Here is a 15,900-nt window from a genome sequence, read left to right as displayed (position 1 = left end):
CATAGTTTGACTTTTCTCCCCTGGGGCATTGGATGTTTCTCAATGTGATTATAAATGGTAAAGTTTTAAATTACTTTTGCAATTTTAAGAACTATTTTTGTAAGACTTCAAATTATTTTTGTAAGCTCTTTTTAAAGTTTTAAGTTATTTTTTATATTTCAATAAATTTAGATAGGAAAACAACATATTTCTTTCATATTGTCCTTGTATCTAGCAATCTTAATAAAGTCATTCTAGCTTGGCCGGGCATGGCTCAGCGGTTGAGAGTTGACCTAGGATCCAGGCGATCGGAGTTCGATTCCCGGTCAGGGCACATGCCCGGGTTGCCGCCTTGATCAATGACTTTCTCACCATTGATGTTTCTATCTCTCTCTCTCCCTCTCCTTTCTTTTCTCTGAAATCAATAAAGATATATTTAAAACAATAAATAAAGTCATTCTAATAGTAGATTCTTTTGGATTCTATAAATGTATATTTATTTTATCTGGAAATAATAGTAGCTTTTTTATTTCACTCACTATACACATTACTTGTTTGTCTTGCCTCTTTGCACTGACCGGGATGTGCAGGACAATTGGAACCGAGCGGCACTAATGGGCATCACGGTCCCTTCCTCAGCCCAGAAAACACTTTCTTAACATTTCTATTATTAACTACTGATGGAAATATATGTATATGTCTTTTGTAGATATTTTTATTAGATGACAGGAGTTCCATCCTATTTAAAGCTTCCTATGAGTCCTTAATCATAAGTGGGTGTTGAATGTTATTAAGCACATTTCTACATGTATTGAGACACTCATTTTCCCCCACTTATTCTATTAATATAATGACTCACATTGCCTGATTTTCAAATGTTAAAGCAACCTTGAATTCCTGGAACAAGCCCAAGTTGGCTGTGATGTGTTATCCTTTCCATAATTAGTGGATCAGGCTTGTTAATATTTTGCTTAGGATTTTTGCCTCTCTGTTCATGAGAGAGACCGGCCTGTAATTTTCCTTTCTGTAATGTCCTTGCTGGGTGTTGATATCAGGTTACCCTGGCCTCATAAAATGGGTTAGGAATCATTCCTTCTTTCTATTCTCCCAAAGAGTTTGCATTCCATTTTTCTGTCTCTCTGGGCGTCATTTTGGTTTTCTCTCTGGTCCTGTTTTCCATTTCGCTTTCCAGTTGTGTTTAATATGCTGTTAAATTGTTCATTTCAGTGACTCTATGGTTCAATTTTAGTTTCAGCTTATTTTATTTCCTAACTCTCTGTTGGCTGCTGACATTTTCAGTATTATCTTTTTGAACAAAGCTCATCTTTGAGAATCTCATTATCTAATGCTCTTTGAGAATTTCTATTATCTGTTATTTCTCTTGGTCTTTGATTCCACTGTCCTATGTCCTTGCCTGGGAAGGAGAATCAGACCAAGTCACAAGACCAGCCCAGATTGGTGATGTGGAAAAACAGACTCCACTGCTTGATGGGAGGAGCAGCAGTCACATTGTAAAGGGTCAGGAAAGGTACACTCCATCTGCATTTCGATGGATTAATTCCTGATTCCTACAGTGAGTGGGAATTCATCTTCCTTGGTTAATTCTCACTCCTCTCAGAACTGGCTCACATTTCCCTATTACCTACTTTTCTATCACCACACACCCCTCGTTTGCAACACATCACCATAATTTCAGATTTATAGGAGAGTTTCATTGATTAACATACATTTCAGTACCACCTTTATGCATTAACCGCATTTTAAAGAAGCCACAAGGTATAAAAAGGCAGCAACTAGACTATGTTATCTGCTCTGCATCCCCTTCTAAATCAGTGCATGACATGTTAGGCGTATAATAAATATCAGCGGAGTGGTGAATAAAGGGATACAGCCAACTATGTGAGAAAGGTACCACTACATGTTTCCATTTTTCAGATGACAGAAGTTAGGCCCAGGGAGACTTCAGAGCTGGTCAGGGAGAGCTCTGCAACTGGTCTGATTGTAAGGTCTGTGCTTCCTGAGGCCATGACAGCCCCTCACAGCTCATGTACTTGGCAACAAGAAGGCCCCACAGTCCAAGCAGCATTTTTGTATTAGGCTCATTTGTGTATTGGAATCGGATCTTTCAGAAAGATAAGAGTTTTGAACCTCTGAGGGCCTAACAACCACTGCACATTGAAATGTGTAATTGAGATGCTTTATTTTTTTATTAGACAATATCAACTGAGAGATAAACCAGACTTACTACCTTTGTGACACAGGGGGCAGAAAATGGCCAATTTGTCATCTTCCTTCTTTCTGACTCACAGATGATTGCACGTGGCAGAAGGCAGTTTACATTCAGAAATTTCCCTTTCACACCTGTCAGGTCAGCTTCTTAGGGTCATTAATCCTTACCGACCCATGGCAGGCACCGAGCTGGCTGCTTGTTCAGTCTGTTCTCAGGATAAAGCCAGTGGGGACAAGGTGAAGATGGCCATGTGTGGCCTGGTCAGCTAGTCAAAAGTCAACAGAATAGCTGCCTGACCCAGGTTTGATCCTAAAAAGTCCTATTAAGGAAAGAAGCCTTGACTAAAATAGTCTTTCACTGAGGTTTGGCTTTGGAGTCAAAAGCCCAAGTGTGAGTTTCAGTCATGTCTTTTACTAGCTGGGAGACCTTGTGGAAAGTTACTTAATCCCTTTGAACTTCTATTGTTGTCATCTGTAATGTGGGATGGATGATATTTAATCCGTCAAGCTCTGAAGGTTAATCTACAGAATCATAAAATATCCTTGGTCCGAAGGAGTGTTGTTTTGGCCTGACCAGCATCGATTCCCTCTTCCCCAGGGAACAGGGCACCACACTTCCTCTGGAGGAACGCTGCTCCTTGACAGCTGGGCTGTGGGTTTTAGGTTGCCTTCCACTCCCAGCTCCGAGGCTAGAACATCTAATTCAGGCCTGGCCAATCAGGAAATTCTGTCACCCTGGCCACACTCCAAAGGGACTGCTTCACAGACAGGCATGTGACCGAATGCAATCAGAGTGAATCCTGGGCTTGAAACTAAAAGGATGTGGGTGAGGAGCTGCTGTCTGTCATCTTACCACCGCATGGAGCACGGACATGAAACCAGCGGGGATTGCAGAGAGCCTGAGGATGAATCCAGGTCCTATTGACATCATTTAAATTCCTGGATTAAGTCACACCTGAAGGCTGTGGACCTGAACTTTTCTATTATTTAAGCCGATAAATGACCTTTTTCAATCAAAAGTTCTAGTTGGACTATTTAAAAGTGAACTCTTCATATTGTTCCCCATTTCACAGATGAGGAAATCGAGGTTCAGAGATGAGCAGTAGTAACATGTATCTAAGCACGTGGTGAGATGTGAACCACTGGCATAAAAATGGACTTTGTCATCGCCAGGCCCTCTTCTCTCCTCACCCATCCTCACTCTGGTCCCCTGCCTTGCTTTCCTTCTCTCTTTGTTCCACCTAATTAAATCCATCCAATCTTCCACGTTCAGCTCAACTCCTCTCGGGATGTCCTCACCACGTTGCCTCATGATGAGTCTCATGCAGGTCAGCATATTCCACAAATGCACAGCTTTCGCTCTGACCTGTTCCTCTCCTGAAGTCTTGGTATCTTGAGAAGATGGCCTGAATTGCTTGGACATATGAAAGGGATCTAAACACTGTAATTTTTAGCTTCTCATGTTGACATTGGACACCTTTTTTTGCTGATAGGTTAAAACATATCGGTCACTAATGTTAAAGTGATTTTTAGCAAAAAGAGTTAGTTAAAAGATAATTTTGAAGGGCACAGAATCTTAGTACAGTAGGAAGACATATTCAGTCTGGTCTTTTTCCAATCATTGTCATGTTATTTTCTCTTTCTGCAGCTAAAGAAAGAGATGGTAGGACTTTGTCTTGCCTTTTTGACCAATAATTCTGTGGAATTTCAAGGTACCTTGCCATTTTTGCACTTTAAAAAATACGAGTTGAACTATAAAAAGAAACTGTAAAAATTGGAAGCAATAAAGAGGGCCCTCTGATTTCAGGATGGAGGAGGCTTTGCTCAGCACAGGGACAAATTCAGAAACCATAAAGAAATGTAGTTATAAAAAGATATGTATGTATACTTGGTATTAAAAAACCACTGTTAGCAGAAGTAAATGACAGTGAGAAACATATGTGATAGATGAAGATTATAACTTGACAACAAATTCTTTGCCCAATAGAAAGTTAATAAAGGACTTGAAAAGAAAATTTACAATAAAGGGGGGCTATTGATGGCCAATTCACAGAGTTAAAACATATTCATCTTCAGATAATCCAATTAGAAAAACAACAAGATATAGTCATTTTTTGCCTCCAAATTGAAAAAAAAAAAAAAGGGTTTAAATGATATCTTGTATGGATCAGAATACAAAGATGAACACCCTAATATGTTCCCGACACAAACTGTGCAGGGTGACTTAACAGTAAGTGTCAGCTCAGAAATGTGCATTGCCTTTGACCCTGTAACCCTGCAGGAATTTATCCTGAGAAAATGATGAGGAAAGATTCCTGCACAGAGATTTTAGTTTTTATTTTATCTCTTTTTAATACTGAAAAATTGAAAATAACTTAAAATCTAACAACTATCCATTGGTTACCTTATGATAAATGGTACATCCATGTAATAGGTACAATGACCAAAAGTGATGAAATAAATGTATATTCATTGATTTAGAAAGATATTCACAATATTTGAAGTGAAAAAAAGAAAGCCATGAAATCTGCAGGATCTCAAAATTTTTTAAAAAGTGCTTCTATTAAATACTTGTAGAATAATGGGAACATACAACAACGGGGCAGCTGGGTTGATTTCTGGATTGCAAGATCAGAGAAATTTTCCAAATTTCTGTAATCAACCTGTTACTTTTAAACATTAGAAATATTTTAAATGCAAGCAGCATGCCTTTATACCTATTTTTACCAATGCATCTGATGTCTGTATCTGATGACATCCCGAAAGGATTTATATACTATTTATATAGGATTTATGTACTATTAGGCTTGCATCATATGCCAGCATATGGACCACTTTGGCCTCTACTTTTTTACCACAACTGCTATTTTGGGGTCACAGTTATTTGCTTACTACCTGCTCCATCCGTCCACCAATTGGACACAGGCACCATAAACATTGTCATTTCCCAAATGGAAGAAGGTGTGGCTTTGAAGAGTGGAGCCTTTAATCAGACAAAACATCTCACTTTGCCCTGGTCATTAAACTGACTTCAGAGACAAAGGCCCAAGGCCCTCCATCTGCTCGGTTTGTATAAAGACAGTGAAGTGATGCTGAGCACGGGGAACACCGAGTGTTTATATTAGAAGTAATGAACTGAAAGCTGGGCATCTAATCCCTTCCCTAGCCAGGAGGTACTTCCAGCATTTTAAAAGTCTTTTTAAAAGAGTAATAGAACTTTATAAGCATATTGGTCCTTTCATCTCCCAGAAAGTATACTCAAGGCATAATTCAGACCTTTGCATTAGATCATATTAAGCCTAATTTGGTTCTTCAGCTCAACAAAGAGCCTGGGGGTCTTTAGGAAGTTGTAAGAGTTATAGAAGCTAAAGAACTTGACTTTTTAAACAAACAGGCATCTTTCCCTTATGATAATGAATGTGTTGAATGCACTGCCTGGGGGGTCTTGCCAACATATTGAAGGGTAGGTAATTCCATCAACAAAGGGATGTCTGGGGAAGAAAACACCCAGCTGGTATCACCCACTGGGTCTCCATTTTACTAAAAAAGCTCATTTTGCCCCTTTTTGGGTGCTACGCAGTGGCTATGCTGAGGCTGCTGTTGGTGAGCCAAGAGTCTATGGCCCTGAAATTCCCAACTGGCTCACTCCAGGGACCTGACATTGGATTCTTAAACCATGATGACTCCCATCATTTTGTTTTCCCGCCACATTTGAGATCTCAGACTATAGTCATGATTCGATTCTTTAAAAGAAAAATTTGATGTCATAAACCTTGCCAACAGGTATATCACACATGGCATGGGCTCTGGCCATAGGCCTGGGTTCCAATCCCAGCACTTCCATTACTTAGCTGGGGTCCTGGGACACGTTGCTAATCCTCTCTCCTCTCTGAGCCTCAGTTTCTTAATCTCCGAGGGGAGAGGCAATGGTAATACTTGCTCAGCCCACCTCACAGAGTGGGAACAAATGAGATCATGAATGTGGAAACACTTTGCAAACTGTAGAAAACTACATATTCCGACTATCTTGCCAAGTGTTGTTGTTTTGCCAGCTCCTTGTGCAGTCAAGTATCAAGTATCCGAGATGGGAAGAGTAGCCATGAATTAGACACAGAGCTGCTCAGCTCTGAGACTGGGAGCCCTCAAGAAGTGTCTCTGAGAACATTGTAAACCCAAGTCCCACCTGCTGCTTGGATTCATCAGTCACTTTCCGGACAGCATCTCCTAGGACGCTGTGCCTCATCTGATAACCGAGAGTTCTGTTGCAATGACTACTGCTCAAGTTCACAAAGGCTGGCTGCTCTGCTGGGACAGGGAAAGCTTTGCAGAGAGATTCCGTCGGCTAATGGGATCTTCTGAAGGGGAATTGGCCAGCAGCCACCCTCATCCGCCTCCCCTCCCCAGGCTGACTCTGCATCTATTAGCATGAAAAATGGGGAATTGATTGGGCTTATATCATCCATAAGTTAGCTTAGCTGAATGGAGATCATTTGTCTAGCATGCATATCCCCGAATCCAAGGGAGGCCCGCCATTCTCTTTTCCAGTGAGGTCATCCTCCCTGTCTGCAGCTTTGACATCCAGCTAACCAGGGCTCTCACCACGGGCTGCATGTTAACAGACAGAATGGCCTCTCAGCCGGGACTGACAGACCAGCTTCGGGGTTTCTTTCCCCTTCTCCGTTCTGTTCTCCTGCGCTACGAGCTCTGCTTCGGCGGGCTCGATAAGACCCTTAAGCCTCAACTGGAGGCACGTCTCTTGGCCCTGAAATGATCTCCTCCGTGCGGGCCAGGGAACACATTTTCCCTCGTAGCTCACTTTGCAGCGCTGTTTTTCATGCAGCGTGGCTCACAGAAAGCTTTTCTTTCATTGATGGGGCTGCTGCTGAGTCTCAAATGAAAACCCAGGATTAGATCAAAAGGGATGGTCAGCATGGGACCTCTGGGGACACTGTATTCAGAAACCCAAATGTGCCTGAACTAAGACAGTAAAGCTCGTGATGTTGGGAACCTGAAAAGCCCCACGCTGATCTCACCCTTGCAGGATCCAGGATGGAGGAGAGATTTTTTTACCTTCTACTATGTGCCAAGCTGTGCTGATGCTCAGTCCCACTTTTGAGTGCAGGAACTTAAAGCCCAGAGAAGTTAAGCAAGTTGCCTAAGGACACACAGCCAGAAAATCAAAGCCAGCTGGGCAGTGCCTCACAGCCCACACTCCTTGCACTGCTCTCAAGTGCTGTTGGGTTGTTTGTTATATTCACTTAGTTCACACCCACTGAGCACCTTCCACATCCTGGGGGTACAGCGACGAAAAGAGAACAGATTCCTGCAGAAACAAGTAAACAAATGACACACAGAGACAACTGCAGATGCTGGTAAGGACTTCAAAGTCCCTGCAATGAGGTGATGCAATAGAAAGAATGATGGGTGGATCAGATCCTTCAGCCAGGTGGTCAAAGTCGCCTTGGAAAGGGAACGTAGATCTGAGACTGAAAAGAGCGAAATCAGTTTTGCCACTTTCTGCAGAAAAACCCCCAGCAAGCACAGAGGCCCTGAGGATGGGACGGAAGGCTGGCCACGAGGAGCAGGGCCGGCGGGAAGGGTTATACTTGGAAAGGCAAGCAGGGGCCCGACCACGGTCTTGAGGTCTGCGATCAGGTGCTGGCATTTTATTCTGAGTGGATGGGACACCATCACAAGGTTTTCCGTAGGGGACTTCCTCCTGTTCTAAAGAAATCTCCCTAATCTCTTCAGGGGTGATGGCTCTAGGCAGACAAGAGGGGATTAGGAAGGCCAGTAAGGGATTTGGCAAACGCCAGTGACCAGAGATTTTATACCTAATTTATAATGTCACATCTGTAAAATGCTTTCCTTCAAGCATAGATATATATTCTCGATTTTGGCTTAGTGTTTGAAATTGATATCAGCTATTTCACTAAATACACAAGGAAAATGCAGTCCCTGCTGCAAACACTCTCCCTGGACATGCAGTGAGGGTCGGAGCTGGGCCAGGGAGTCCCTCTGCTGGGGCTGCCACAGAGAAATCCCAGCGTGGCGGGTCACAGAGGGGGGCACTCACTCGGAGGCCGGCCGGTGTGAGGTGCCAGGGCCCGAGCAGAGTGAGGGGCATTGTCTCGGGTCAGCCCGATGTGGGGTGCCAGAGCCCAGGAGGGGTGAGCAGGGCATCTGCCTGGGGCAGGAGGCAGTAGCTGCAGTGAGAGATTGGTTACATATGGAGAATAGATTAAAAGAGCAAATATATTAGGATAATCTCTGTTGAAGGGAGTTACAAATATAGAAGGGGAGAAAGCTAGTTTTCTGGAACCATGACTCCTGAGATGGTGGGTTGAAACTGCAGACAGTGGAGGTGTGAACTCATAGATTTCAATATATAGATGTGTGTATGTTTGTATATGTATATGTGCATTCATGCACGTGTGTATATACTATGTGTGTATCCGTGTGTGTTCATGCATGTGTATATGTTATGTGTGTGCATATGTGCACTTTCATGAATATGTGGATATATTATACCTGTGCATGTTTACATGTGTGTGCACACATATGTGTCTATACATAAATACATTCATGTACAAATTTATGCGTACATCTATTCCCTAGCTCTGTCCACTGACAGGACTTAGTAACAACACCCCAGTGAGCTCACCTTGCACTCGGATCTTGGCTTCTGTGCGCCAGTTTCCTCTAAAAGGAATAAGGTTCCTTGGAGAAAGGGCTGATTCAGGGGATGGGGCCAAGAAAGTACCAGGCAAACCTGGAGCATCTCATGCCTAAAATTAAATGCTCAAAGAATGATGGGAAAGGCCAGATGGACACTGGAGAGAACTGGTACTGACCAATTGGAGGACAATTTGCATATTAAAATAAATAACAATAACTTATTAAACCCCTTGTATTAAATAAGAGACTGTTAATTCATACTGATGAAAACAAATAAATAAATTGAAAGTTTAATGAGAAATAAGCTGCTTATGCAGTTCCAATATATCTCTTTATCAAATGTTTATTAATTATAGATGGGAAAATTATTATTTTCAGTAGATAAGATACTGCCTTATTAGAGTAATCAAAATGAATTATTGATAATGGGACAAACTGAAATTGTGTGCACCCTGATAGGATATAATGAGAATACAGTGTCACTTCTCCCATTCTCCTGCCAAAGATGCATGACCCGAATCTGAGGAAACACCAGACAAACCCAAACCAAGGGCATTCTCTAGTATGACTGGCCTGTAAGCTGAAGAATATCAGGGTCATGAAAGTCAAGGAAAGATCAAGCAACTTTTCCAGACTAAAAACACAATTAATCCAACCTGTGCTTTTGAAATGGATGTTTGCCATAAACGATATTACTGCGACATTGGTGAAACTTGAATGTGACCTGAGGGTGAGATGATGGTGGTGTGTCCTTGTTAATGTCCTGATTTTGGTGGTTTTACTGTGGTTATATAAAGAACATCCTTAATCCTAGGAAAGCCACTGCTGAGTATGGCACATTATGTTGGCAATTTACTCTCAAATGGTTCAGGGAAATGTTCTTTGTACCCTAGTTCCATTTCTTCTGTAAGTTGTGATTGTTTAAACTTTTTTTTTAATTAAGAAAAAACATAAATTTTAAAAATGTAGTTTTTATTTTCTCATATCCAGAATCAAGCTAAATCTTAAACTCTGATAGATTGTAGTGTTTCAATTGCCTTTTCCCTTACTTGTAGGCTCTTGTAATTTTTTTTTTTTTAATGGAAGAGTTGTCACTATAAGAGTAACTCCTTTAATCTTTAATTATTCTGTGATTTTTCCCTTATTCCATCAAGTGAATTCACTTGACTTCCAAAGTAAGCTAAAACTTAAAAAGAAATTCCACATGAAGTCGGGGTGAGGATTACATACCATGGATAACATCCAGACAATTATCTCATGAAAATGAAAAGATAAGACTTATAACTTTTAAATCAATCATAACTTACTCCAGGACTGGGAATGAAGTCCCTGGGGAAATAGATTCTGATTTTGTAGACATGTACAGGATTTCCTCTATGAAGGAAAATAGTCAAATAAAAACCATTCGTAAATGCATGTTTCTCTAACATTTTTATCTTCAGCATCCTGATAACTATTGTTAACTTTAAGCATTTTATAAATACTTCTATATTTATATAGAATCATGTTAAATTATTTAAATTTATTGAATACTTATTTTTATAAAATAGGAATCTTATCGAATGTTTATAGGTGAATGTTTCCTTAAAAGGTTATTTGGTGTAGTAACCTCCAGATTTGCTAGATTTCATAGGTGAGAAACAATTAAAAATTTAGATTGGAGACACTATTCTCAAAGAGTTTCTTGCATTAAAAATGCTTTTGTGCAAAGGGCACAGACTATATGCAGCTTATCTGTACCTGTATCTCTAACACCTACAGAGGTACAGCACACAGAAGGACTTCAATAAAAATCATGGAAAAAAATTGAAAACTAGAAAAGGACAAACAATTTAATATAAAAAAACTGTGTTCATCATCCCATAGTCCAAAGATGATCACTCTTAAAATGTTGGGATAATAACTTCCTTTTACTTCCTATATAAAGATGCATACAGTTAGTCATACTTGCAAAATAATGTTTACTTAAATTTCACCTGCTTTTATTTTTCCACTTAATATTGTACCGTGTACATATCTAAAGTCATGAAACACAATTTTAACAACTTCGTACGTAACATTCAATCATAAAGATTTGGTATAATTTATTCAAATAATCCTCGATTAAGAGATATTTAGTTTGTTTCTGATTTTTAGCTAATAGAAATAATGCTACAAAGAACACAGACATACTAAATTTCTGTGTGTCTTTAAGGAATTATGAGCGACAGGTATAGTTTTTTGTGAGCATTCACAGCCTTTACCCCTACCTTGCATTCTAAAGGTTTTACTGCTTGATTTGTTGTACTAATGAGAATAACTGATAGAGAAAAGAACTGGAAAAATAAAATTAGGTAAATTAATTTTTTTTTTGGTTAATCTCCCCCTGAGGATATTTTTTCCATTGAAAACAGAAGGGAGAGGGGAGGGGGAGAGAGCGAGAGCGAGCAAGAGCCAGCACACTCGAGAGAAACGGGACGTGAGAGACACATCAATTGGTTGCCTTCCTCACGCGCCCTGACTAGGGCCAGGGATCGAAACTGCAACCCAGCTACATGCCCTTGACCTGGAATCGAACCCTGGACACTTTGATGAGCTGGCCAATGCTCTAACCACTGAGCAACACCAGCCAGGGCTTAAATTAATTTCTTAATTTAACTTTTTTAAAAGTAACTTCTTTTTTAAAAAAGAAGACAAGTGATTGCTCAGGAGAGAAAACAAGGGCCAGTTTGGAGGAGCTGGCTGAAGAACGGAGTTGTTTTTGGAGAGGGGGACTTGGGTGTGGGCACCTAAAGTGATGCAGGAAACTGTAGGTGAGACCCAAAGAGGATCCATGGTCCTGCTGTGGCCTGCACAGCGCAGCACCCCCTTTGCTATGTGTCTAGAAGGCTTCACAAAGGTGCCACGTTACAGTTCAGTATTTTTGGAGTTGGACTTATTTCTTTTTGGAACTCCAAAAAGAAATGAGATGAGGAAAAGATCAGAAAGTCCCACCCTCTCTGGCCCCACCTTTTTTGGTGAGAGCCTTAGGAAAAGCTGTAGGAAGTGGAACTGCTTGCACACTTCCACCAGCAGAGAAAGAAAGTGTGTCCCGTGTGCCCTTTCGGCAGACGCTCTCAACAGTTTGGAAAAGCAAATGTCCGTGTGAATTTCTTCCCAGGCGTTTTGGTGGGGAACATGCCTTTTATTGACGGATGGCAAATTCTAAAAGGGGGCATCGTCTGTTTCTCGTAGGTCTCGCCCATCCTGGTTTGGGCCAAGATCGAGAAGGAATGCAGGGAACATATTATGTCTGCCATAGTTGAGCTCAGCCTGGACCACGCTGCCTTATACACTTGGACTCAGCTATTTTCATTTCCTGAGGACATTTTGGATGATCTGCCTGAGAAGAGCCACATCAAAACAGACTGGGGAGCTTTTCCCAAGAACGTGGCATGGGGATGTTCTCCAGACTGCTCCCACAGTACGGGCGGGGAGAGGGCTCCGGGGAAAGTGACCACCTGCTCTCCAAGAGCTCGGGAGCACCCCCGAGTGTGCCAGTGCTCAGAAAGGCACTGAAAGAGGCCGCCTTGACGTGCTGTTCTGTCATTTCCATCGCCTGATCTTTGGGAAATCCCAACACATCCCAACAGGTCAACGAGACCCAAGTGGCCTCCTGTTTTTTGGAAAAGGCCAAGCAAGACAAAGTGTTCCATGTTGCTGCCTCGGACATCTGAGTCATTAAGCCTTTTTCTAAGGAAACCCCAACTAGGAATGTGTGCCCCTCGTAATCTGAAACAGCTTCGCCCGGAGGCTTCCATCTTGAGACAAAATGCTCTGGTGCTCCTGGAGCCCTCGGCCAGGCCGTTCTTCCCCGGCCTGCTTCTGAGTCTCGCTCACCGCTAAGTGCTTCTTGTAAAATATGGTAAATGTAGGGCCCCAGAAACGCTTTCCTTGGGGGAGGGAAGAAGAAAGCGTTGTGCAAGATAGACAGCTGAGCACACGTAATGATTGCCATATGTCAAAGGATTTCGAGCCTTTAAAATAGGCTTGGGCAATACTTTGCTAAGTGTTCCCATAAAACAACTGCTTTTATAGGTTTCTGAGGTCTCGGCAATGGAAAACATGGATTCCTGATCTTTCTGTATCTTGTTTAGTTTTATCATTCCTTTGTTCCGAGGACTTGGGGACTGTCTCCCTTTGGCACTAACCAGAATCCAACCTGGATCATCCAGTTATGGCCCATGAGTTACAATGAAGCGTTTTTCTCATGATATCCCTGATTTCATTCAGCCTTTAAAAAGTTGGGAAAATTGCCCTTTAAGTAAACCTGAGAGCGCTTGGAAAAGGAATTTATGAAAATCACGACCAAATGAACCGTTTACCTGGCTTCCCGTGTCCCTCTCCCTCTCCAGTGGGAAAATGAAGTGATTAATTTGATAATGAGGAAAATCCTTAGGTGGGCGGAGTGTATATAAATTAATAGCTTCCTTTGTATATAATCCCTAACCCTGAAAAATTTCCTGTGAAGGCCTCCTTACAATCTAAAATGTTTCAGTTGGCTTCAGTATCTCAGGAAAAAAGCAAAGATCCTTTCAGTGGCCCCAAGGGAGAGCTTTGATTAAATTTTTCAAATCAGAGAAATTGAGTGATCTCACCTCGAGCTCTCCCCATGTACCGATTGCAAAGTGCAGCTTTCCACCCAACAAAGACTAAGACAGGCTCTGTGTGTGTAAAGGAGAATTCAACACAGTCCTTGTTCTCAGGGAACTTAAGTCCTGGCTTCACAGACCGAAATAAGAGAGGAGACAAATAAGACTGCTGTTTACTTTGTTAAGTGCTATGGAGGAGATAATCGAGAGGGTTGCAAATGGGTGATTAAGGAGACAGTTTCCTCTTGAGGTGGGGTGGTCAGTGGAGGTCCCTTCAAGAAGCTCATATTGAACTGACACCTGAAGGACAAGTTAGCCATGGGAAGGGCTTTGGAGATAGAAGGAACCAAGGGCTTGGCAAGGGCTTTGGAGATAGAAGGAAACAAGGCTTGGCAATGCTAGTGTGGCGAGAGCAGAGAGAGCAGAGGGGGAAGGCAGGAGACATGGACAAAGATGTAGAATAGTGGGGCTGCTGGTGAGACTCGGCTGGGCCTTGGTGGCCATGAAAACGAGCTTGGATTTCAGCAAACTCTAGGTAATATCGAATCCTTCAAGGCACCCTGAGTCCATAATGGATCTCGGTGCCTGGGATTTGGAAAGCCATATGCCAATAAAAGAAATCGATATCAAGAGAGGTGCCAAAACTACGAATTTGCGTGAGGAAGCAAAGGCTTAGCACAAAAATACTGCTTAAAGTCCTCCCATCTCACACAGCCCTCTCTGTCGAACATCAGCTTCTGTCCCAGCCCACACAGCGAACATCTTTGTTGGTCTGGCTCATGCTGACTGTGCAGAGTAAACATCAGGCAACACGAAGCAAATACAAGGCAAATCGATTGAAAAGTGAAATTGCAAACTTTGGGGGGATGCGGAATTTCTGGGAGTCCCTGAAAGTTGAAGAACCAAGCTGGCCATACTCAAAGCCATGGACCAAGGAGGACTGGGCAGGCATAAGCCAAAAAATAAAAATAAAAAATCAACCGCATTGAGTCTACAACTGGAGCTTGAGAGGAAAATGACTTGAATAGGTAGGATTGGGAAAGACAGTCACGCCCTGGCTGGTGTGGCTCAGTTGGTTGGAGTGTCGTCCCACACACTGGAAGGTCGCAGGTTCGGTTTCTGGTCACGGCACATGCCCAGGTTTCGGAGGGTTCAATCCCCCATCCGGGCGCCTGCAGGAGACAACTGATGGATGTTTCTCTCTCACATGGATGCCTCTCTCTCTCTCGCTTCCTCTCTCTAAAATCAATGAACATATTCTTGGGTGAGGATTTTTTAAAAAGACACTCAGGAAATGTGAAATCCTTAAATAACTTTGAAAAAGAGAGATGGTTTATGATAATGTGGCAAGTTGAATTTTTCTATTATACCACTTTGTCGGAACTACTGAAAAAATCCCCACTCAATTCATACCATATATTTTCTAAGAGGGAGCAATTTTAATGTATCCCTCTATTATGCTCTGTTTTGTTAATATTAAATAAAATAAGCTTGTTTTCATAATTGCTAGCTTTGTTTTTAGGTTAAAGCCTCAAGTGACTGTTTTTTACAGTTTATTTTGACAATTTAGTTCCTATTTTTGATGGCTTTGTTTTAAGTAGCATTTTTCCAGGACCAATTATCTTTGGATAATGAAGACCTCCTGTGCACGCAGTTAGGCTTGCACTGCCTCTGGTTATTAGGACGGCAGCCCCGCGTCACTCGCCACTGCCCAAGTACCTAGAGTTACTTTCTGAAGAGTATCCTGACTCTCTGAGTATCCATACTCTCCCCTGATCCTTCGCCACGGGTGAGGACCTGCCTGGGAAAGGAGAAAGCTGGGCCTAAGACCCACTTGCTTCAACCAATTGAGTTCATCGGTGGTAGTCCAGCCAGCAAAGGGAGACACTGACCCCCCGCCTCCAAAGGAGAAATATTTCTGCTTAGCAAGAGCTTTCAGAAACTACATTTCAGATGTCTCTGTCCCAGGAATTTTCAGATGTCTGCAGAACAGTGTATACACTTCCCAGATGGAAGATGTACTGTATTCAGGAATTACAAATATGAAATAAGTACTTGAAATTCCTTCCCACACTGCCTTTGAGCATGTCTGTCTATGGACATCCCTTCAGAAACTTCCTGAGGCAGAGCCAGGGCCTTAAGACATGGTGTCCAAGAGACTTGGGACTCTATCCAGGGTTTTCTACTTTCTAATTGTGTGATCTTGGACAATAGACTTACCCCCTCATCTGTCTCTGCTATGAAGTTGGACTCATAGCAACCCTAACTGCCTTTTAAGGCCGTTGTGAGAATTAAGGCGGACAGTGCGGAGAAAGTGTTAGCATTCTGCCGGGTCAGGAGTAAGCCCATTACATGTGTTCTGTAGTAGTAGCAAAACACCACCACCTGGAAAGAAGTTACACCC

Source organism: Miniopterus natalensis, chromosome 15 (genome assembly GCF_054644295.1).
Source record: "Miniopterus natalensis isolate mMinNat1 chromosome 15, mMinNat1.hap1, whole genome shotgun sequence".
NCBI lineage: Eukaryota > Metazoa > Chordata > Mammalia > Chiroptera > Miniopteridae > Miniopterus > Miniopterus natalensis.
This window is presented reverse-complemented; position numbering follows the sequence as displayed.